The sequence below is a fragment of the Callorhinus ursinus genome, unplaced genomic scaffold, assembly GCF_003265705.2.
Source record: "Callorhinus ursinus isolate GAN/ISIS: 27379988/994484 unplaced genomic scaffold, GSC_fseal_2.0 scaffold14, whole genome shotgun sequence".
Classification (NCBI taxonomy): Eukaryota; Metazoa; Chordata; class Mammalia; order Carnivora; family Otariidae; genus Callorhinus; species Callorhinus ursinus.
Genome location: NW_027397076.1, coordinates 39,980,747 through 40,003,271, shown reverse-complemented (window position 1 = coordinate 40,003,271; position 22,525 = coordinate 39,980,747). Strand labels below are relative to the sequence as shown.

At 39.2% G+C, this 22,525-nt stretch overlaps 1 protein-coding gene across 8 annotated transcripts in view; it reads left to right on the top strand.

The window, feature by feature from the left end:
* SRGAP1 (SLIT-ROBO Rho GTPase activating protein 1) overlaps positions 1 to 22,525 on the top strand; it is a 268,505-nt gene that overhangs the window by 138,287 nt on the left and 107,693 nt on the right. The gene's annotated exons all lie outside the window — the stretch shown is intronic.

Genomic DNA, 22,525 nt, shown 5'->3' with positions numbered 1-22,525 from the left:
CTAAAAGAAGGAATCTTTTAAAGACACAGAATAAAAAGTTTAACCTGCGCAGGCATACATATAGAGCTGTAAATCGCTGAATCTGCGACCTGAACAATGTGAGCAAAATTGTGAAATGAGATGTACCTGCGGATTGCCCCTCCGACCTTAGGAACACATTGCCTGCAGTTAGGAAAAATCAAACCAGAGGGGAAAAGCCTTAGATTTGGTGGTTTGGCTCACACATGATCAGACACTTGTGAAGGACAGAATAACCAGATGTGCTGCTCTCTTGGGAAAATGTTATCATGGTTTTTTTCTTTGCTCTCAACAGACTGGCAGTGGAGGTGGTAAGAGGATGACACGAAGAAAATCCCACAGGGCACAGAAAATTCAGGCTCTTAACATGCCAGAGAGCTTCGTCTTTCCCAAATCCATTTACAAAATAGGAGCTGGGCTTTTAAGCCTTCTTATCATTGTTACTACTCTCAGCCAGCTCTCAGTAATTTCATTGTTGTTGAGAACAGTCACAGAATTGGACCATATCCTGTGTGGGGAATGCAGCTACTCACCCAGTAAGACTTGCTTTCAGTTTTTGTGTTTCTAGGACAAGGGTTCTCCCCACCTCTCCTCACTCTGTGCTAGTGTTGTGTGGTACCTATTCCAATATCTATACTCTATTCCGTAAGTAAGCATTGGTTTCAGAAAGTGGGGGGAAAAAAACCCCACCTTGTAGTTTAAGGACATATTTATGCTTCACAGGGGCCCTTGAAAACAAAGATGTGGTGTCAAGCAGGCCAGCTGGAAAACCTCATAGCCGTGTTTGATGTGTCCACTCTAGGTTCTGTTTCTGACCCAGAAATGGCATTTAGCAAACTCCAGGTCCTCTTTTGCTCTGTGAAATAGGAAAAATAAATAAATAAATAAATGTTTCAAACAAAGGAGGAACTTGAAAAAAAATTTTTGAAGAACCTATTAAAAAAAGAACAGGTAGAGGGGCACCTGGGTGGCTCAGTCGCTAAGCGTCTGCCTTCGGCTCAGGTCATGATCCCAGGGTCTTGGGATCGAGCCCCGCATCGGGCTCCCTGCTCAGCGGGAAGCCTGCTTCTCCCTCTCCCACTCCCCCTGCTTGTGTTCCCTCTCTTGCTGTGTCTCTCTCTGTCAAATAAATAAATAAAATCTTTAAAAAAGAGAGAGAGAACAGGTAGGGAAAGGCCCAATATACCTTAAAAAATAGAAATTTGAAAAATAGTTTATGGAGCCATGAAAGTTATTTTCTCAGATGTCAGCCCTTTTAGCCAAAGCCTCATTTAGTTCACTGGGGCTTTTTGAGCATCTTCTATGAGCAGGAGATGGTGTTAGGTCTTGGAAAGGCTACATAGAGGACAAAAACCAGTCCTCGTGCTCAAGAAAGTCACATTCTATCCAAATTTGGATGACACTGTGTGCTGCTTCTAGTCATGGGAAGGCTGCCATCCATTCAGCCAGGGCGTCTCAGCCAACACTGCAGTCGAATTCATTTATTTATCTATTCAACAGAACATCTTCAAAATGCCTGAGGAAGCAGAGTTAAAAGACACGTCCCTGCTTGCATGGAACTCATTATGGTAATTAACAGTTACCAGGCTAAGGGAAACACAACCCCCTGTGGGAGCTCAAAGCTGAAGGATCTACTATCTTCCTGGGGGGTCAGGAAATTCTTCACAGAAGAGGGAGTACTTGGAGTGAGACCTGTAGGAGAAGGAAGTGGTCATCGAGCAGACAAAGACAAGTGTTCCAGGGAGAGCAGTAATACGATGTGTTCAGGAAAGAGTTTGATGTCACTGGGCCAGGGTCACATGGTAGTTGAGTGATGGGATGTGAGGGTAGGAAGGATGATTGTTACAGAAAGGGGCTTTGTATGTCTTGCTAAGATGTAAGGATGTGCATTTTGTAAATCAAAGTCCAGGGCTTGATAAAGTTGGTAGAAACCTGGGGCTGAGTCAAAGAGATTTGAATTTGAATGCCAGCTCTTCTGCTTACTTGCTTTGCGATCCTGGGAAACGATTCAAGAGCTTCAAGAGAGTGCTGTCCACTCTTGAAGGGAGTGGGTAAGGCAGAATGGGGCAGAGGGGGAGAAGCTGAACCTCAGGCAGCTCTGGAGCTAGGATGGTCCTTTGGAGTTGTGTCATATCCAGACAAGGAGGCCTCGCCTCTGTTTTGCAGCCATTGGATTTGAGCTACCCTTGGTGAGGGGCTAAGTAATCTTAGGGTGAAGCAGCTCCTTTTGGTGGAGGGTGGTTCCCAAGGGTAAATCTCTAAGAGGGATCAGCTGTGAGTTTCAGCAGGCAGCAGCCAGTTTCCCAATTGTTGGGGGAATAAGTTCTTGGCTCTTGAAGAAAGAGTCTGGGGAATGTACAGTAAACACGCAAGTGTGTACACACACACACACACACACACACCACACACACACCATGCCTGCTTGTTTGCTACGTAGAAGTTCTCTTCCTTCCAGATTTTCTGGGACTCAAAAGAATTATAATTCTTGGAATGCTGTTTATAGGGGACTCCTGGTTGCTTTGGCATTTAGTGGGGTGAACAGTCTTCTAATCATTGCTGACCAGCTGGAGAGTTAACAGTCATTACAATTACAGGTGTCAAATACTACCTTTCTCAAGCAAACCCAGCACACTACACACCCCGCTTTTCCATATATTATTGCTGGAAAAAGAAAGTACAAGAGGCAGAGGGCAAAAGGGAGAGATTTGAGCTTATTAAGAAGCCAGATCAGCCCACTAGGACACATTTGTCATCTAAAAGAACAGGAAGCTAAATCCCTATCTATTGAGTCAGGAGAACTCTAGGTCCCTTTAGATTAAAAAGCAAGACTAGTCTTTTCTGCCCTTTTTTTTTTTTTTTTTTTTGCCTTTTTTGATGACCAAACCTTTCTCTTCAGTCCAGCTCTTCTTCCATTATGATGGTTCCAGAAGCATATTTTAAAGGAAAGAAATGATCAGAGCTAGTCTGAAGTGACCTTTAGAACTATTTTGGAGTCTTTAGCACAATGCTTGTCTTTCTTGGGTGAGGATTTTGAGACTTCCTCATTTTTTAAAAATATCCCCATGTCTGTGTGGAGATCCAGATAGACGCTGGGTGCGTGACAGGTTCAGCCTCTTACATAGCTGTATTGTATTCAGTCTAGCCAGCAGTAGAAAATCCCTTTACCCAAACTGTTCTGTCAAAGAGTCTGGAGCAGGTAATTCTAGGAATGTTTTTGTGCCCAAATGGACATAATAGTCAGGAAGACACTTATAAAAATATTTAATACCATGCATATGTGTAGGGAATAGCGAGAGAGAGAGAATGAGAGAGAGAGAGAGCATGAGAAGGGGGAGGGTCAGAGGGAGAGCCTGATGCAAGACTCAGTCCTAGGACTCCAGGATCATGACCTGAGCTGAAGACAGTCAGTCGCTTAACCAACTGAGCCACCCAGGCGCCCTAAAACTTAAATTTTAATCACATCAGAACTAGTTATAGTTTTCAGCAGGTATAAATGGTGAAAAGTGTTTTAAAAAACAACAACACCCAATTATTCATATATTGATTATTTCAGATTTAGGCCTTTCGAACTGTAAATGAATCCTGTTGGTCAGAATAACATAGTGGTTCATCTTTTCGGCTCTGAAATCAGATATTTTGGGTTATGAATCTTGGCTTTGTCACTCTTAGTATCTATGTGGACTCGGGAGTATTTGTAAACCTTTTAGGCCTTAGTTTCTGCATCTGTAAAGTAGATATAGTAACCTATTTCAGATAATTGTATAGAGGGGAGGATTCATGAGTCATCCATGAAAAGCCACTTAGCCCAGTGTCTGGACTTAAGAAGTCCTAGGTAATTTTTAGCTATTATCTTTCTGTTGTCTGTATTCTAAACCCTTATTCTGTACCATTATACTAAATGTTTCCTCAAGCCATTATACTAAATGTGTTCTCATTCTAAGGAGAATATATGGCACATCTGTGATGAACACATCCAAATCATTACACATTGTTGGTATATCACTTAGGAAGTTCCAAACCATATTTGTAAGCACACTCTGGGAAATGTCCTCCCAATGTCCTTGCTTGTAGCCAAATTAAAATTTTGGTTCTCACATTTCATCAGTGAGTGGGAAATCGGAGAATAACCCAGTGAATACCTGTGTTAGTCAACACCCCCCCACCTCCACCCCGGGCCTCTGAAGCCCCCCACAGCTATTTCACATGGAGAATCTTAACTTTGAGGAGGCTTCACTGATTTCTTCATTCATTCAACAGTAAGAGTTATTCAATTCCAGACCCTCTGTTTGATATGGACAGGGCAGGATTCTGCTTTTACTCTCTTAACTTCTGCTTGCCCTTTTTAGGAGAAGGTCAGGAATTGGAGCCTCCTTGTACACATGGGTTTGTTTAATTATCAGCCCTTGTTTCTCTCCCAAAGAACAAGAGGTGGCGAGGTGTTTCTTGCCCTCTTCTCCAGCCCTCCCTCCCAAAGTGATGAGATTTTGCTGCCTTCTTTCCATTACTCATGCTGAAAGAGAGTGTCCTGCATCTGGTTTGGTGCTGCAGCCAGAAAATGTGCAGATCATATGCTACACATAAAAATCTAATTAATGTCAGCAGTCATAATTGCAGGAAAGGACACAGCCAGCTTGCAGTAATCACTTTATTTAAGCACCTTATCACATGATCTTATTTCCCAATTTTAAGAATGTTAATAAAAGTGTATAGTTTAGAGGGATCACAGTAAAATGGTAGCAGTTGAATATGCTAAGTTATCTTTGTGTGTTTTAAATTATCTTCAAGTCTATCATTTCCCCATGGATTGTTTTCACGGTATTCATGTTTTTGTCCTTCCTTGGTTTGCATAAATATGTGTACAAGTATAAGTTTATTTCTTCACCAATCATAATGACATCTGTACATTCCCTCTTACTGAATTTTAACTGTGCACCAAGCACTGTGCTCTGCATTTTTCACACATTTGTTCATGTGTGCTGCCTGTGAACAGGTATTATAATTCACATTTCAGGGAGGAGGAAATAAAAGACTCAAAGATATAAATTGTAGAGCCAGGCTAGTGGGTATGTATTTTGTCTTTGCCCATACGTCTTAGTTCATAGTTACTGTGACTCTGGTATTTTTCCATGGTAACTGGAGATGTTATTCAATGCGTAGGTAAGACACTTCTTAGAATTGGGGCACTATGGTCTTGGCCCTATTCTTTTCTTATGAAAATCTGAAGAATGACAGTTTTGGGTGAGGCAGCAGAATCTGCCCATCATCCAGTTATAGGCAGGGATTCAAAGCAGCAGAGACTGGTCCCAGACCACTGAGAATTACTCCACTTTGCTATAAATGCTGTAGGTTATCAGACGCACAGGAATTTAATTAACTTCTTGGGTATCATTGATTGTGTGGCCCAATCTGAAGGAAGGAGACATTACTAGTAAAATTTGGAAATTTGTAGTCATTTTCTATTTTGATCAAGGCCAGTCATATTCTACTTCAATACCCCAGTATGAAAAGAAAGAAAACAAAAACATTTCCTAGGGAAAAAATGTTGCATTGTCAATTAGACCATTGAAAACATTCAGAGACTTTAATATAAGTCAATAAAAGATACCAGTCTGCAACAGATCTCTAACACTCTAACCTTTTTTAAAGAAAAGTTCCATAAGTTTTAAAAAATCTGAAAACTACCAATCTGTATATGAAAGAATCTCTTTTTGAATATAAAAATATATAGTCATTGTAGAAATTTAGAAAACATTAAAAAATGGAAATAATTCTCCATATTAACACTACCTGTGGTTGATATTTTGGGCTCTATCTTTTCAGTATTTGTATGTATAAACATATTTGGGTAGTATACAAACATACATGTATTTTACAAAATTTGAGATTTTGTTGCAGGTAGCTCGGGAACTTGCCCTTTTCATGTAAAATTTGTTAGCATTTCCCATGTCTGGAAATAAGCCTTTAAAACAGGATACTTCATGCCCACATAGTGTTTCACTATCTGCATGGCCATGTTCTTTTCCTATTGTTGGACACTTCAAGCTTTCACACATCTATAGTGTTTTTTCTTTTATTTATTTATTTATTCATTCATTCATTCATTCATTCATTTGACAGAGAGCTATAGCAAGAGAGGGAACACAAGCAGGGGGAGTGGGAGAGGGAGAAGCAGGCTTCCTGCAGAGCGGGGAGCCCAATGCGGGACTCGATCCCAGGACCCTGGGAACATGACCTGAGCCGAAGGCAGACGCTTAACGACTGAGCCATCCAGGCGCCCCTATAGTGTTTTTTCTTATGCTGTATTCCTTGAAGTAGAATTGTTAGGTCAAAGAGTGGTATTAGAATGTCATGCTTTGGATGAATTTTTATCTTTTGCCTTTTTGGAGTAAAGATGGTCATAGCTGTGATTTACCAATGAGTAATCCATTTCCTGAAAAATAAATTTCCTATTTTATTAGCAGAGAGCTACCACATGTAATTTCGGATGCTAATGCAATAGTAATAAATAATATAACAAGAGGAACTTTTTTCAGAGCATTTCAGTGCGGTGTAGCAGAAGAATTAAATGGAATGCTGGTGGCATCAGGGGACAGTTTAATTATTGATGGGACCTGGATAAATAAGTGTGAATAGTTCAAGCAAACACTACTATCTGGTTCTCTTGAGTTTTATTGACTATGGCCAGCTCATTTTTCTGGAAGTAAGTCAAAACTAAACTCTAATGTCTTACAGTGATGAAATTTTCTGAAATACTGTAAAAGATGTTTTAAATTTGTATTTATAAGTCGCTTATCAGTGTGGGTAGCACAAGTACTTAAAAATTAACAGTTGTCAGTGCTACTGTTCTTGCATTGATGTTGTTGCCTTTATTAGCGACAAAAGGACACGTGTGATTGACCTGGCTATAAATTTAGCAGGTGAGTTACTAGATAATAGCCTTCACCATCAGTTCAGAAGCTTTATTAAAGATTTTTAAAGAGGACACTAAACAGGTGATATATGTATGTCTCCTTGGAAAGTGATAGAATTGAAAACCTGACGTGAGCAAACTTGGACATTTTGTCATGCAGCATGGTACGGTGGTCCTGACGCTCTCCTGTTAGTGGTTGAGCCCATAATTATGTTGAGAACAGTTGTTGAAAAGCCCTTGAGACTTATTTGTGGTTTAAAAAAAACAAACAAAACTGGGGGCGCCTGGGTGGCTCAGTCGGTTAAGCGGCTGCCTTTGGCTCGGGTCATGATCCTTGGGTCCTGGGATCGAGCACCGTGTCTGGCTCCCTGCTCAATGGAGAGCCTGCTTCTCCCTCTCTCTCTCTGCCTGCTGCTCTGCCTACTTGTGCTTTCTCTCTCTGTCAAATAAATAAATAAAGTCTTTAAAAAATAATAATAAATTAACAAAAAACTGGAAGTTGTATAGACCAAAATTATTTTAAATGAATATTTCTAAGTTACCTTTTTTCCTTCTGTTTGCTTATCTGTGATTTCTGATTTTTGTACAATGAACATATTTTATAAGACACACAAGAAAAGAATTATTGTAAACTAAAACCCTTAAAGAAACTTTGCCCAGAGTACGAGTCAGTGTTTGCTGTTAAAAAAAAAAAAAAAAGTGGGTTACTATAAACAGTAACTAATTCCACTCCAGATGCTGTTTGTTAATGAAGAGTTGGCCTTTTCTCCAGGTACACTTGAAAACTGTGCTTTGAACATACAGAATTCAGATGATTAAAATGAAGAGACATGGTATCAGGGAACTTCTGAGCAAGATGGCGGGTTGCACATGGACCCCCAACTGTCTTACCTCCCAAATCACCTTGAAATGACTTATCAAATACATAAATAGGAAGAATTGGAACAATCCTTTTAACTTCAAGCCGATCTCATTACTCCTTTCCTCACTCTCTTGGCTCCCACCTTACTCTGAGTGAGAGTCTGCACCCCCACCTCCCTTCTTTCACTATAATTTTCTCTAAAGCACTTATCTCTTTTTGACATATTGTATATTTACTTAATATTTATTCACTTCATTCACCTCAATTTAAGTGTAAGTTCCTGAGGGAAGTGTCCTTGTATCATTCACTGAAACACTGACTAGCAAATAATAGGTGCTCAGTTACTATTTATTGAATGAATAAATAATGAATATTTACATTTATATTAGAAACCAGAGATGAGTGTCACCTACATAACAGAAATTTCAAGGCATTTCAACAATATCCAGTATTGACGGCTAGATTTAAGCAACACTATTATGTGCAGTCTACTTCCCAAGAACAAGAAATCAGAGGAAAATCACATGGGAAGTTTGTGGCAGAGTGGAAAAACTAAAGTACAAGTTTTCTGGTCACAGGACTCAAAAGGGGTGTCCCAAGGAACCAGAAAGTACCAGGGAGATTACAGAGATGGTAAAGATTAAAAAAACAATCCCATGAAGTCTTTTTTTTTTTTTTTTTAAGATTTTATTTTTTAGCAATCTCTACACCTAGTGTGAGGCTCTAACTCACAACCCCCAGATCAAGAGTCACACACTCCACCAACTGAGCCAGCCAGGTATTCCCCATAAAGTTCTTTATGAACTCCTCAGCTTACCCCTAAGCTGGATATGCTTAGGTCTGATTTTAAGCAGTATACCTACCATAGATTTTGAGAGCTGAGCCAAGGGATAGACCGCTGCCTGGATTCCAGAATGAACACTGGATGTGCATGTACAGGACAGATACAAATAGTGTATGTTGAAAACAGAACCTACATTGAAACTACAACCTATGGAAGGCTGGTCAGAATTTGCATCCTGAATCCAGCCAGGTTGATTTCTTGATAAAACAAGAATATCAACATTTTCCATATGGTTTAAATAAGACTCCACATCTCATAACATAGTATTCAGAATATCCAGAATACAATCCAAAATTACTCAGCATGTAAAGAACCAGGAATACTTCAGTTCACATGGGAAAAGATAATCAACAGATGATTCTGAATTGATGCAAATATTGGAATTATCTACCAAAGACTTTTTAAAAAATTACGATAAAAATGTTCCACGAAGTAAGGACAAACATTCTTGAAGTGAAGGGAAAGACAGAAAGTAACCAAAATTTTAAAAACTCACTAAATGGGTTCAATAGCAGAACGGAGGTAACAGAGGGAAGAGTCAGATTAATTTCTGTTAATCTTGAAGACAGGTTCATAGAAGTTGTCCAATCTGAACAACAGGGAAAAAATTTTAAAAAATGAGCAGTGCTTCATGGACCTTTGGGACAATACCAAAAGTCTGACATTTGTATCAGCAGACTGCAGAGTCCCTGAAGGAGAGGAAAAAAGAGTTTATGCAGAAAAAATATTTGAAAAAATAATTGCAAGGAAACTTTCCAAATATGGCAAAGAACCTACACATTTAAGAAGCTCAGCAAAATGCAAACTTTTCATCAGAAGAATTAATCTTTAAAAGTCAATACTCAGATACATCATAATCAAACTGAAAACTAAAGAAAAAAAGTATTGGAAGCAGCCAGAGAAAAAATGAGACCTTACTTATGGGAGAACAAGAATCAGATGACCAGATTTCCCTACGCACTAAATGCCAATAGCACCTTACCATTTGTGACAACCAAAAATGTTTTCAGATAATACCAGATGTCCCTGGGCAGGAGGAGTTGGCCTAAGTTGAGAACAGTTGATTCTTACTGAGTCCTCCATTCTCCCAAGCACATTTTTTTTTTTTCAAGAAATGTTCCAGTTTGATTTTTCAGTTACAGGGTTTACAACTCTAGATTAAATTAACAAACATGGAGTAGGTCAAAAGGTACCCAGCCTCTCACTTCCCATAAAGAGGGGTAAAAAAATAGCATTCAGGGCACCTGGGTGGCTCAGTTGGTTAAGCGACTGCCTTCGGCTCAGGTCATGATCCCGGAGTCCTGGGATCGAGTCCCACATCGGGCTCTCCCTTCTCTGTGGGGAGCTTGCTTCTCCCTCTGCCTCTGCCTGCCATTCCCCCTGTTTGTGCTCACTCTTTCTCTCTCTCTCTCTCTCTGTCAAATAAATAAATAAAATCTTTAAAAAAAATAGCATTCAGAAATACCATTCAGTTACTTATAAAAGATCAGCACTTAATAAAATTCATTTTCAAGGAGCCCTATGGCCCTGAATTCTTACCATTCTCCTTATCCTAGAAGGAAATTGTAGCCTTAAGTAAAGAACCGATGAGGAGAGAACATTCCTACCATATGTCGAGGTGTCTGCAGTTGAGATCAACAAATTCTAAAGCAACCTGAAAACAGTATTCTGGTTGCTAGCCAAGGCTTCTTACCATTTGAAGACTATGTTTAATTTCACATTGTAGGATTCTAGAAGATTTCTAGCAGCTGTAGGAAATGCCATATTGGGGGATATTGCACATAGAGTAAATATTTGAATTAAGAAACACTGGCGATACCTTGAATTATAACAACCCAAAAATATGCATTACAAACAGAACTGATTATGGCTGTCAGATTGATTTCAAAGGGAAAAAAAATTTTATTAGAGAAGCAGTTAAATAGAGACAAGCAGAAATTTTGCTAACTAAATACATTGTCAGATGAACCTAGAAAGTTATGAAAATAAAAAATTTTGATGTTGATTATGTGAACTATTTAGATTGGGGAAAACCAGTAATGTTCAATAATTGATAGTTAATAAATACATGCACCATTTTACTTTTTAAACTTTGATAGTTTTAAGTGACCAGAGACTCATAATTGGCTTAGTGCACTGGCTTGAATAAACATGCCCGTAAAAATTTCATCTCTTTAGCTCTTAAGATGGATATTGCAGGGGTCTACTAAAATAACATTTTATTATTTGGCAGGGTCTTATAATTCCACTGAACAGTTACGACAAATCCATTGTAACTTCTACTTTTCTTTCTCTTTTCATTTTTTCTGAAACTTTACTGAAATCAACTTTCTTTTTCAAAACAAAATAGACATTCTATTTTATTATTCATTCAACAAACATGTATTATCATTGTGCAACAGGCACAATGGTGGGTTCTGAGGTTACAAAAGCGAGTAAGACACAAATCCTCAGTACACCAGAGGAGAAATTAATCTAATATGGAAAGGAAGTATAGAGATAAAAATTACATTATAAATCAGTAACTGCTCTTACAGAGAAAGGACCTAAGACCACAAGAGCACAGAGGGGATTATAAGGCATACTGCCTAGGAAAATGGAGAAAGATTTCACAGACAGAGTGGCATTTGATCATCATCTTAAACTTAGGTTTTCCAGAGGAATTAGGACAAGTGCATTCTTTTATACAGAGAGAACAGCAAAGAACAAGGTCCTGGGGTTCTAATCAAGCCTAGCACATATCTAGGAAATGGTGGTAGGGGAATATGATGGTAGGTGGGGTTCTTGATGGCCCCATCTACCTAACTCTTAACAGCAGTGAGTTGTAAAGATATATTAGGCCACCTCCTTTTTGCCTCAACCTAAACCTCACATCAATTACACAGCTGGCTGGGATTAGGAACGTAGCCTATAGGTTGGAGAAGCATACACAGCGGGTTAACAGCTATCTGAGATTTAGAAAGGCATATTTGGTAGGAGTGCAAGGGGCTGGAGTGCAAGAATTTTCTTAGCTTGAGGAATTGGTAGGTTGTCATCTAAGCAACCAAGGAAACCAAGAGAGACTTCTACTCAGGGATACGACATAATCATCTTTGTTTGTTCAAAGCATTGTGAAGAGTAAATTGGAATGAGAAGAAACTGGTCTTGGGGAAAGCTATTGCATTATTAATCTGGCTGGTCATTTTTGCTGTGTCATGAATTATGGCTAGAGAGTAGTTCCATGCTTGTAATGATATTGTCTTCAAAAAGTGTGCATCTGCATAGATTGAGAATTATTTGAATGCTTCGTTTTTGTTGCTGTTGTTTTATAAATGGTCTGTCCTAGTCAGATTTTCTTAAGGCTTTTACTCTTTTATCTAATGGCTCTTTACCCTATTGGAAAAGAAAAAGAATCTAACAGTGATTTCAAGATTCCTGGGCTTATAATAACCACGCAAACATGGGTTTGGACTGCTTCCACAAAACAGGGCAATTGCAAATGACAGCAAGTCACAGGGGTGGGGGGTGTTGTTTCCTAATAATCCTTTCAAGATTTTAGCCTCCACCACTTGAAGTATAAAGAAAATGTCTTTGTACCACTAGCTGCAAGACAGTAATAATCTGGGGGGCAAGGAGAATGCTATCTGATTTCTTTAAACTGTGTCACGTAAGGAATAAAGACACTGGGAATGTTTAGTACAAAGAAGGTACTTAAGCCTTAGCTAGGACAGAGTAGCTGTCTTCACATATTTGAAGACCTGTCATATAGAAGATAGCTTACAATTAACTAGCTCTGCAAGTCTACAGGAGTTAAGACCAATGATAGAACAAGAGGAGAGACAAGTTCCTGAGCCTAAGGAAGACATTCTAACAGTTTTCGCAATCTGATGTCAGCAAGGGGGAGCTCAATGGAGTTTGCTTTGTTGTAGCTTTGGAATGGACTTTACCTCCTTGCTGTAATACCTCAAACAAAATTTAAGTATTCTAGAAAGTAACTCTTGAAGTATGTTGAAGTGACCATCTGAGACGTACTGAGTTGAAAGTCAGTATGAATACACTTGTGTCAGCTTTTAGAAAAATGGAGGGTGACTTCATGAGATGAAACAAGGATATGACACTGAGCTGATAATAGCATCATTATGACGAACTTACATTTATGGAGTTCTTCGTATGTGCCAGATACTGTTGGGCACAAACAATGGCTATCTCATTTAATCCTTATAAGAATCCTAGGAAGTATACAGTTGACTCTTGAACAACGTGAGGGTTAGGGGTGCCAACCCCCTGCATAGTAGAAAATCTGCATATAACTTTTGAATCTCCTAAAACTTAACTACTAATAACCTACTGTTGACTCGAAGCCTTACTGATAACAAAAACAGCCAATTAACACATATTTTGTATGTTATATATATTATTTACTGTATTCTTACAATAAAATGAGCTCGAGAAAAGAAAATGTTATTAAGAAAGTCATAAAGGAGAGAAAATACACTTACAGTACTGTACTGTTTTATTGAAAAACCCCGCGTGTAAGTGGACCCGTGTAGTTCAAACTTACATTGTTCAGGGGTCAACTGGATGTTTTAATATTCTCTATTTTACAGATGAGGAAACAGCTCAGAGAAGTAAAAGATATTTAAATAGTCTGACCCTAGACCATATTGAAGGTTTTGGGGTTTTTTTCATCTTTCAGGTAGGCTGTCATCCCATGTACATTTGCCCACTAGCCACAAATGTTTTCTAAATTTCTCTGGTTGTATTCAAGGAGCCAAGTCTTTGATGAAAAGACACTTACCCGTGGGAATTTGTTTTTTTCCATCCTTTACTTAAATACATGGTTAGTTCTATAGACCACTTGTAGTTCTGAGATGGTACTATTAGTTTTAAGCTAAATACAGATCTGTAAAGGAAGATTCTGATTTAGGTTAAATTCTTTCTTTTTTTTAAGATTTTATTTATTTGAGAGAGAGAGTATGAGGGGGAGGGGGAGGGGCAGAGAGAGAGGGAGCCCCAGTTGTAGGGCTCTGTCCCAGGACCCTAAGACCACAACCCAAAAGGCAGACGCCTAACCAGCTGAGCCACTCAGGTGCCCTTAGGTTAAATTCTTGAAGATTGATTAGTTTATTAAATTTTGAGTTTGGTTCAAGATTTGTATGTAGAGATTTTACTTGGTTTAGATTGTTTGAATAAGCATAAATCAGACTGAATTGAAATGGTTGTGTTTATCTGACTCTAAGGCTCCTTTTCTAACCTTGACGCATAGAAGATACTCATAGGAACTGGTAGAATGAGTGAGTACATGAATGAATGAGCTTTTATTAATATCTCAAAGAATCTCTGCCTTTTGCCTACTAATTCAATGGATAACTTATAAATGAACAAATCTACTTAATTGATGTATTTCTGTAAACAGTCCCTGGATTTTTCTTACCGCAGTGCTGTTAAGACGGAGATCTTACACAATGTGGCTCCCTACACAATGTGGTCTAGTTTGCTTCACCACAGACTCCTAACCCCAGCCAGTTGTGCCATCGATAGAAGCTTTTGGTCACACGGAGAAGCAGTGTGGCTTAGGATCCCTGCCCATGACATCTACCACAGGAGAGAAAGACAGTTGGCTTTGGTAATAAATTTGTAGACTCAGGTTCATATACTATAGAAAATATATTATTATATCCTTTCCATGCTAATAAATTATTCTTACTATGCTAATATAAAGAAATGTTAATAAAGTTGAGTTGATAAATTTTTGTAAAGTGCATGCATATTGAAAAAACGCTCTGGAAATACACATTTCTTCTGTTTTTAGTTAATTATATTACAGTCTGAACCAGAATTTCATCACACATTCTGTTTTTAATTGGGTGGGTTTGTTTATATCAGCTACTGAGAATTTATGCCTAAGTGATTATTCATTTAGTGACACTAAAAAGATACTTCGAATTTATCACCATTTTGAGTAGAAAAATAACCCTAGCCTGAAAAATTGTGTTTCTTGGAGAGTTGGGGGAATGCAAGCTGAAGATGAAAATAGTTGTCTCATCTCCTTTATTCCCGGTGGGATTTTAAATGTGCATCTTGAGCTACTTAGTCTGTCTGTTCTGGTGCTGTGTTTACCTGGGACGTTATGAGTGATGTTGGTATATACGTGCCTTTGCACCTTTCAGATTGCTGGCTTTCAGGCTAAACTTTCACAAGCAGCAGCAGACCTTTTTCACCTGGGTGCCAAATGCCACATTTGCTTTAGCAATTTATTAGTAAATATTCTAGGAGATGTCCCAGATACATCCTTGAAGATTAAGTTTTGTCTTGTTTCCAAACGAAGTTCTGTCTCCCATGCATCTATGATTCTGATTTTCCCACATTTTCTCATGGCATGGAGTTTTGTCTAAGAGAATACTGAATGGTTTTCTCCTCAGGAATGAGGTAGATTGTGAAGCTAATTCCACACACTGATACTTAGTTGTGCATTGTAATAAACATAAAACCATGTCCCTTGATGGATAGAAGGGAAATATATAGAAACACTATTAAATGTTATCCAGAAGCTTGATTCTGGCTATTAAGACCATCCCAACTTTCTCCATTAGGCATTTTGGAGGATGCTGTTGCTTCTGTCTTCCACGTTTACGTGATTTAAAAGAATCTATTATTATAAAGACACATGAACAGGAGCCTTGGAAACTTAAAAGCACACACACTGTGGAAGGATGGACTGACCCTTTTAACCAAAATTTACATCCAGAACTCACTGAGCGTGAGACACTAAAGTCATTTAAAATCTTCTCATTAAATATTTAATCTGGTTTTCCTCTTTCTCTCTTATTCTCACTCTGACTCAGCATAAGGTCAGGATTCTGGTCATCACAATGGATTTACTTTAAAAATACCTCTGTGAGAAGCGAGAAGCCCTCTGAATTGGTCATTTAATCCAACCACAAAAATCACTTGATTGATTGCTCAGTGTACTCACATGTGGTTGTATTAATTATGCTCTTTCTTCTGCCTTTCTCTCTCTTATTTCTGGGAGTTTCCAGGGAGCAAGTCTGCAGGCCTCCAGAATTAAAGATCCTGGCCAGGACCCACACAGTGTAGTGCTTATTACGGTGCTCCGTATAGAAAGTTGTTGGGGCATGTCTGGCTCTTCCATGAGATTTTAAACTGTGGAGGGCAGACGCCATGCTTTATTTACTCAGGTCTGGGTCCATTCATTCAACAAATGTGTATCTAGAATCTATAGTATGCCAGCTACCCAAGCAGGCCCGGGACATAGTGCCTGCTCTCAAAGAAACTCTGTTTATGAGGAGAGAAAGAAATGTGGTAAGTGTAATATTAGTGGGTAGCATCAGCTTAACACTCACTGTATGCCACGTTTTGTGTTGAGTATCAATAAGGACCATCCCAATAAAACTCTGACATAGAAACTACTGGTGTCTCCATTTTGCCATTGGAAAAAACTGAGGTCTCACAAAATTATTTAACTTAGGCACAGACTATAACAGGGTTGATAATAGGCAGTTTGATTTTAGAGTATGAACTCTTAACCACTAAATTATACAGCCTAAGAGTGGTGAAAAATGAATATCTTATAAAATCATAGAGAAGGGGGCACCTAGGTGGCTCAGTCTGTTAAGCATCTGCCTTCGGCTCAGGTCATGATCTCGGGGTCCTGCTCAGCAGGAAGCCTTCTTCTCCCTCCCCACCCCTGCTCATGCTTGCACTCTCTCTCTCTGAAATAAATAAATAAAATCATTTTTAACAAATCACAGAGAAGGGAAGATGTCATTTCTTTCTTTGGGAGACAAGGTGACATTAAAAGGTTTTTCAGAGTAGCAGAGAGGATTGTAGCAGGTAAGAAACCGGAGGAGAGTCCTGGCAGAGGGGGCCAGCTTGGGGAAAATACGGTGATGTAAAAGCAGGACAGGTGAGGTGGCATTTTATGACCAGACTGAAAGGTATCGTTTGAGATTTGTGGAAGGTGAAGTAGGCTAGGTAGGCAGGGGAGGTTATGGGTGATTTAAGAATTTTGAACTCTATCCTGAAAAAATAGAGCAAGCCTTTGGAGGACTTTAATCAGAGAAAGGACATAATTAGATCTTCTTTTTTTTTTTTTTTTTTTAATTCTAATGGCATGCAGAAGAATGGATCAGCCAGAATAGATAGGATTGATGACTCCTTCTTCAGGGAGAAGTGAATCGTGGATGAACCCGATTCTGACTTGCGTGACACTGTTGTTCTGGAAGCAATAAAAATTCATTAGAACGCTTTTAGAAAATGATCTTCTGATATGTATCAGGGGTCTTAGAAATGTCAATACTTCCATCCTGCTAATATCATGTCTGGGAATTGAGCTTAAGGATACAACATAAAATGCAAGATATGCCCTCAGACCAGCATTTATGATAATAGTTCACAGTGCTTAAGGCAGATTGGTAAAATTGAATGAATAAATAAATGATGAATGGTGGATGGAAAATAGTAATGGAAATTTCGGTAACTATATAGAAGAATGGTTAATATACATTCACTGGGTAGTTACTATGAATCCAGTAACGATGGTTCTGAAAATTACGTAAGTAGATGGGGAAATGTATTGTAACTGAAAAAAAAAAAGCAGAGTAGAAAAAGATACTCCATGGGGCACCTGGGTGGCTCAGTTGCTAAGCGTCTGCTTTCGGCTCAGGTCATGATCCCAGGGTCCTGGGATCGGCCCCCCGCATCCCTGCTCAGCAAGAAGACTGCTTCTGCCTCTACTCTGCCACTCCCCCTGCTTGTGTTCTCTCTCTTGCTGTGTCTCTATCAAATAAATAAATATAAAATCTTAAAAAAAAAAAGGAAAAAGACACTCCATTATTATAGAACGATTATAATGCAGACCTATGTTTATTTATTTATTTATTTTTAAAGATTTTATTTATTTATTTGACAGAGAGAGACACAGCAAGAGAGGGAACACAAGCAGGGGGAGTGGGAGAGGGAGAAGCAGGCTTCCCTCCCTTCCCTAAACAGACCTATGTTTAGATGAAAAACTTGAAGGAAATATATCAAACTGTAATAGTAGTGGGTGTGTCCCTCTGTTCTCTATTTTTCCAGTGTTCTTCAGTGTACTTAATTCATCTTTATAATGCAAAAATGTATAACACTTTGGGACTGTTAAATTTAAACTTATGTCTGAGGTGTCTGAAACATCAAAGTGACAATAAATAATAAACAATTAGAAATAGGCTTGGTATTCAAGTCTCGATTTACACATTGGAGACAATAAATGACAACTGAATTGAAGCTCTAACCATTTTCCTTCTCCTTGGGTCAGAATCACAGAGTCTTATTGTAATGTGTTAGAAGTTTTACCATCACTGGAACTTATATAGACTCACATTAATGGGGGCAGAAACCCAATTCTTCCCGTTTCCAACTCCATACCCGAAACGGCTGAGGAGGGGCTCTCCTGCCCTTTGCAAAAGTAGTTTTAATCTACCAATCTCCAATAACATAGAAAATACCTGATTTCAAGCATATATTATTTCATAGTTATTCTTTTCTCTTGTAAGGGGACACTGATTGCTTTTCTTAATACCGAGGTATCATTTTTCTTACTTAGAAGTTCTTGTTCAAGGATCAAGGGTCTGCTTCACTGTTTTCAAATTTTAATGAAATAGAACGCAGAGGCATATTTCACCTACTGAATTTTGATGGGCTTTGATAATCCAGATATTTTCTTTTTTTTTTTAAGATTTTATTTATTTATTTGACAGAGAGAGACACAATGAGAGAGGGAACACAAGCAGGGGGAGCGGGAGAGGGAGAAGCAGGCTTCCCGCGGAGCAGGGAGCCCGATCAGCAGAGCTCGATCCCATGACCTGGGCCTAAGGCAGACGCTTAACAACTGAGCCACCCAGGTGCCCCAGATAATCCAGATATTTTCTGACTGGAGGGTTTCCGTTCATTTGTCTAATATTGCCAGCGTACTCCCTGTGTGCCACAGCAGGCATGTTTTGGTTTAAGATCATTTCTTTTGGGGTCCAGAGTAGCATTTTGAAGAAAGGAATGTTTTTCAGCATTCGTGTAGTTTGGAGACATGTGTAAAGTTGAGGTGGGGCTAACATGAGGTAATCTTTCACTGTTTCCATGCTCTCAGCACAGGCACTGTGCCCCAGCACTCGGACGAGGACTTGATGTTGTGTCCAGCCCGTGTATTTGTGAATTCATGCTTCAGGCATTAGTCACGTGAACTAGTGCTTCGGAGCACAGTCCAGTTCTGTAACAACCTTTACAGACTAAAGAAGTTGTGTTGGGAAGATAGTAGTTAATTTTGAAGTTACTTCCTAGACCATGGAGGATTTGGACTGGGATTTAAAGCAAACAGGCATCAACTTTGGTGGTGTGTCATGAGGCTAGGCAGGGGTTTACCAACCTGAAAGGAACTCCCCACCAACTTTTCAGAACATCTAAAATTCCCATGGGAACCAGGATCCTTAAGTCCTCTTTCATGATTTGTTTATATCTTTTCATGTTGACTTGAGGAAATTTCCATTTCCTAGTGGATATTCGATTAATTCATCTAGTACCACTAGTGGTAGGACCCCCATGTAAATGGAGCATAGGAATTACCGGTAAGTATAGTGTACTTATGTGGCAAGGGCCTACGGATGGAAGTAAAGCCCGAGGGCTAGAGCACAATACGTGGGGTCCTTCCAAATCAGGCGTCACCTGGAGAGATCTAATGGCCAGGGCAATGGGGAGGGACAGGAAGATCACATCAACCAGTATCTGCCAGTCACTTTCTACATGAAAGTCAATGCAGCACGTGTCCTGACAGACCACGAGAAAGAAAAATACAACATGGTCTTTTTGCTCAAGGAAGTTGCCATTACAAATAGTGTCTGGGAAAGAAATAATTATAATATTTATGGGATGTTTACTGTGTGTTAGGTATTAATCTAAATGCTATGTATGTGTTGTCTGATTAATGCTCTCATCAACCCTCTGAGATAGGCACAATGACTATATTCAGTTTACAGATCTGGAAACTGAGGCCCACGGGAACCCAAAGTCTTTGAAACTTAAGACCCAGGCATTCTGACTCCAGAGTCCTTGCTTTTAAGCGTTATGCAATGGCCTCTTAGACGAGTTTTTTTATATTTCAGGGCCCCTGGGAAAAGGTGAAAGAAAAATGTAAGAGTATGCTTGGCAGAGCACAATTTGTGATGCCAGATTTTTTCTACTCGTTACCTGAAATCTTATAACATGTGAAATGTACAAAGAATCTTCTTTCTTGTTCTGAGATATTTGACCTAGGATAGCTTGGCAGGACTCTTATCACCCCAAACCTAAGTCTTCAATCTGATTTTAAATATTCTTGTTTAGGACTAATCGGACCTAAGGGATTTTTTGTTGTTGTTACTGTCCTAAGTCTTTGCCAAGAAATACTTTATTTTTGGACTTTCTACCTGAAATGTGGACAGCTGAGCAGAGTCACTTAGTGGCCTTTGATCCCATTAGAGAGTTCTGAATCGGTGACCCAGATCCTTGGATGAAATTTGATGTCAAAATAACACCAAACTGAAGACATAGGAGATTGCAGTGTAATGTATACAGTCGGAATAACCAAGACTTGGATATATAACCAATAACCAATTGAGGAAAATTAAATGAGTTTCATTTGGCTAATCCACCTCTTCACATATCAGGGACACAGCAAAACATAAAGTCTCTAACTCCAATTTAAGGATTTTAGAAGTTAGCAGAGCTTGATAAACAGCAGTACTCTTTAACACGTCAAGAAGACCCAGTGACTAGTGCTAATGAATTTGAATTCCTCAAAGTTCGGGTACTGCTCTGATGTCATCTTCCCTCACTGCTTTATCTTCCAGGAGTTTTTACTTCATCACATTCGGCCTTTTTTGAGGGAGGCCTGACCCAGTGACTGTGGTGGGTTTGCAGATGGACTGTGTTTCATCCAGATCCTAATATTTTCATTTTTTTAAGATTTATTTATTTATTTGAGAGAGAGAGAGGGAGGATGAGTGGAAGGGGCAGAGGGAGAGAGAATCCCAAGCAGACTCCACACTAAGCACAGAGCCCGACAGGGGCTCTGTCCCATGACCCCGAGCTGAAAGCAAGAGTCAGATGCCCAACTTTCTGTGCCACCCAGGCGCCCTCCCTTACATTTTCTTGAGTGGCCTGTGGGACTTTCCTTTCTCCTCTTACCAGTGGCCAGCCTTCAGCGGTTGTAGTAACTACTTGAGCTATTACACAGACACAGTATTTCAGCTTGTATGTGGATTTATTTAGCAGGTGTTTATTGGAAGCTTCCCATGTGCACCAGCAGGACCTGGTCTAGCCAGGGAGGGAATGCCACCTTAAATACCATACTGTTGGTGCCTCACCTGCCCTCCCTAGTCCTGGCCTGGCTCCCAAGCACTGTGCAGGACATCAGAGTCACAGAGCTGGTAAAGATATGGCCCTTACTGTCAGTGCAGACAGTCCAGTGAGGGAAACACAAATGATCCAGTGGATGTTGTTCTTGGTTAAACGTGGATGAAGCCACACTACATTCTTCCCAGTCTCTGTAGCTGACTGCATCATGAACTCAAAACAGGAAGAAAATAAAAATTAATTTGGATATATCATTTCCTTTAAAATAGCTTATAGATTTTGCTGGAAAAAATATTCAAATACTCATATATCAAAGTCACAGAATTAGCCTAGGGAAGACTGTTTTGAATGCTGGTTATTTACCAACTGAGCAGAAGCGTAGAACTCTTTTTCATCTTAATAATAAATGCAGATGAGCACCAGGTGTTGTATGGAAATGATGAATCACTAGATTGTACACCTGAAACCGATATTACACTGTATGTTAACTGACTGGAATTCAAATAAGAACTTGAAAAAAAGAAGTTAATAAATACAGAAGCAAAAGTATATGGATGATAAGTGGCCTCACCATCTCACTGCTTTGAAACTGCTTTCTTAAAGTTAAAATTATAGTCAAATAGTTATTTTAGAAAGGGAGAGTTAATTTCTGTTTTGGTTTCTAACTTAGCTTTTTGGGAATCACAAAATTTCTTTGTGACAGTACTAAGATGGGATGCTGGAATTCATCTTTTTTGTTTGTTTGTTTGTTTGTTAAGGAGGCTGCACACCCAGTGTGGAGTCCAATGTGAGGCTTGAACGTATGACCCTGAGATTAAGACCTGAGCTGAAGTCAGTGGTCAGGCATTCAGCCAACTGAGCCACCCAGGCGCCCCTATTTCTGATTCTTTAATGAATAATGCAACTAAGTAAAATTCTGTTCTGAAAACTTTTTTCTTTCTTCTTGATAAAGTCTGATTCAGATGGTGGGAGAGCCATTCAGACTCTACTTATTTTCCTCTACCCAGTCTTTGGTGACAGTTGGGGCACACATCTAGTATCTAGAAAGGGCCATTTAGCTAGAATCAAAAAGATAAGAAATAACTGTTGGCAAGGATATGGGGGAAAGAGGACCCTTATGCACTGTTGCTGGAGATGTTAATCGGTGCGGCCGCTGCAGAAATGAAAATATTAAAAATAGAGGGGCACCTGACTGGCTTAATAAATAGGTGGAGCATGCGACTCTTGATCTTGAGTTTCATGAGTTCAAGCTAACATAGGATGTAGAGATTACTTAAAAATGAAATCTTTAAAAAAAATTAAAAATGCAAGTATCATATGATCCAGTAATTCTGCTACAGGTTATTTACCCAAAGAAAATGAAAACACTCATTCGAAAAGACATATGCACCCCTCTGTTTATTGTAGAATTATCTACAATAGCCAAGATATGGAAGCAACCCAAGTGTCCATTGATAGATGAATGGATAAAGATGGGGTGTGTGTGTGTGTGTGTGTGTGTGTGTGTGTGTGTGTGTGTGTGTGTGTGTGT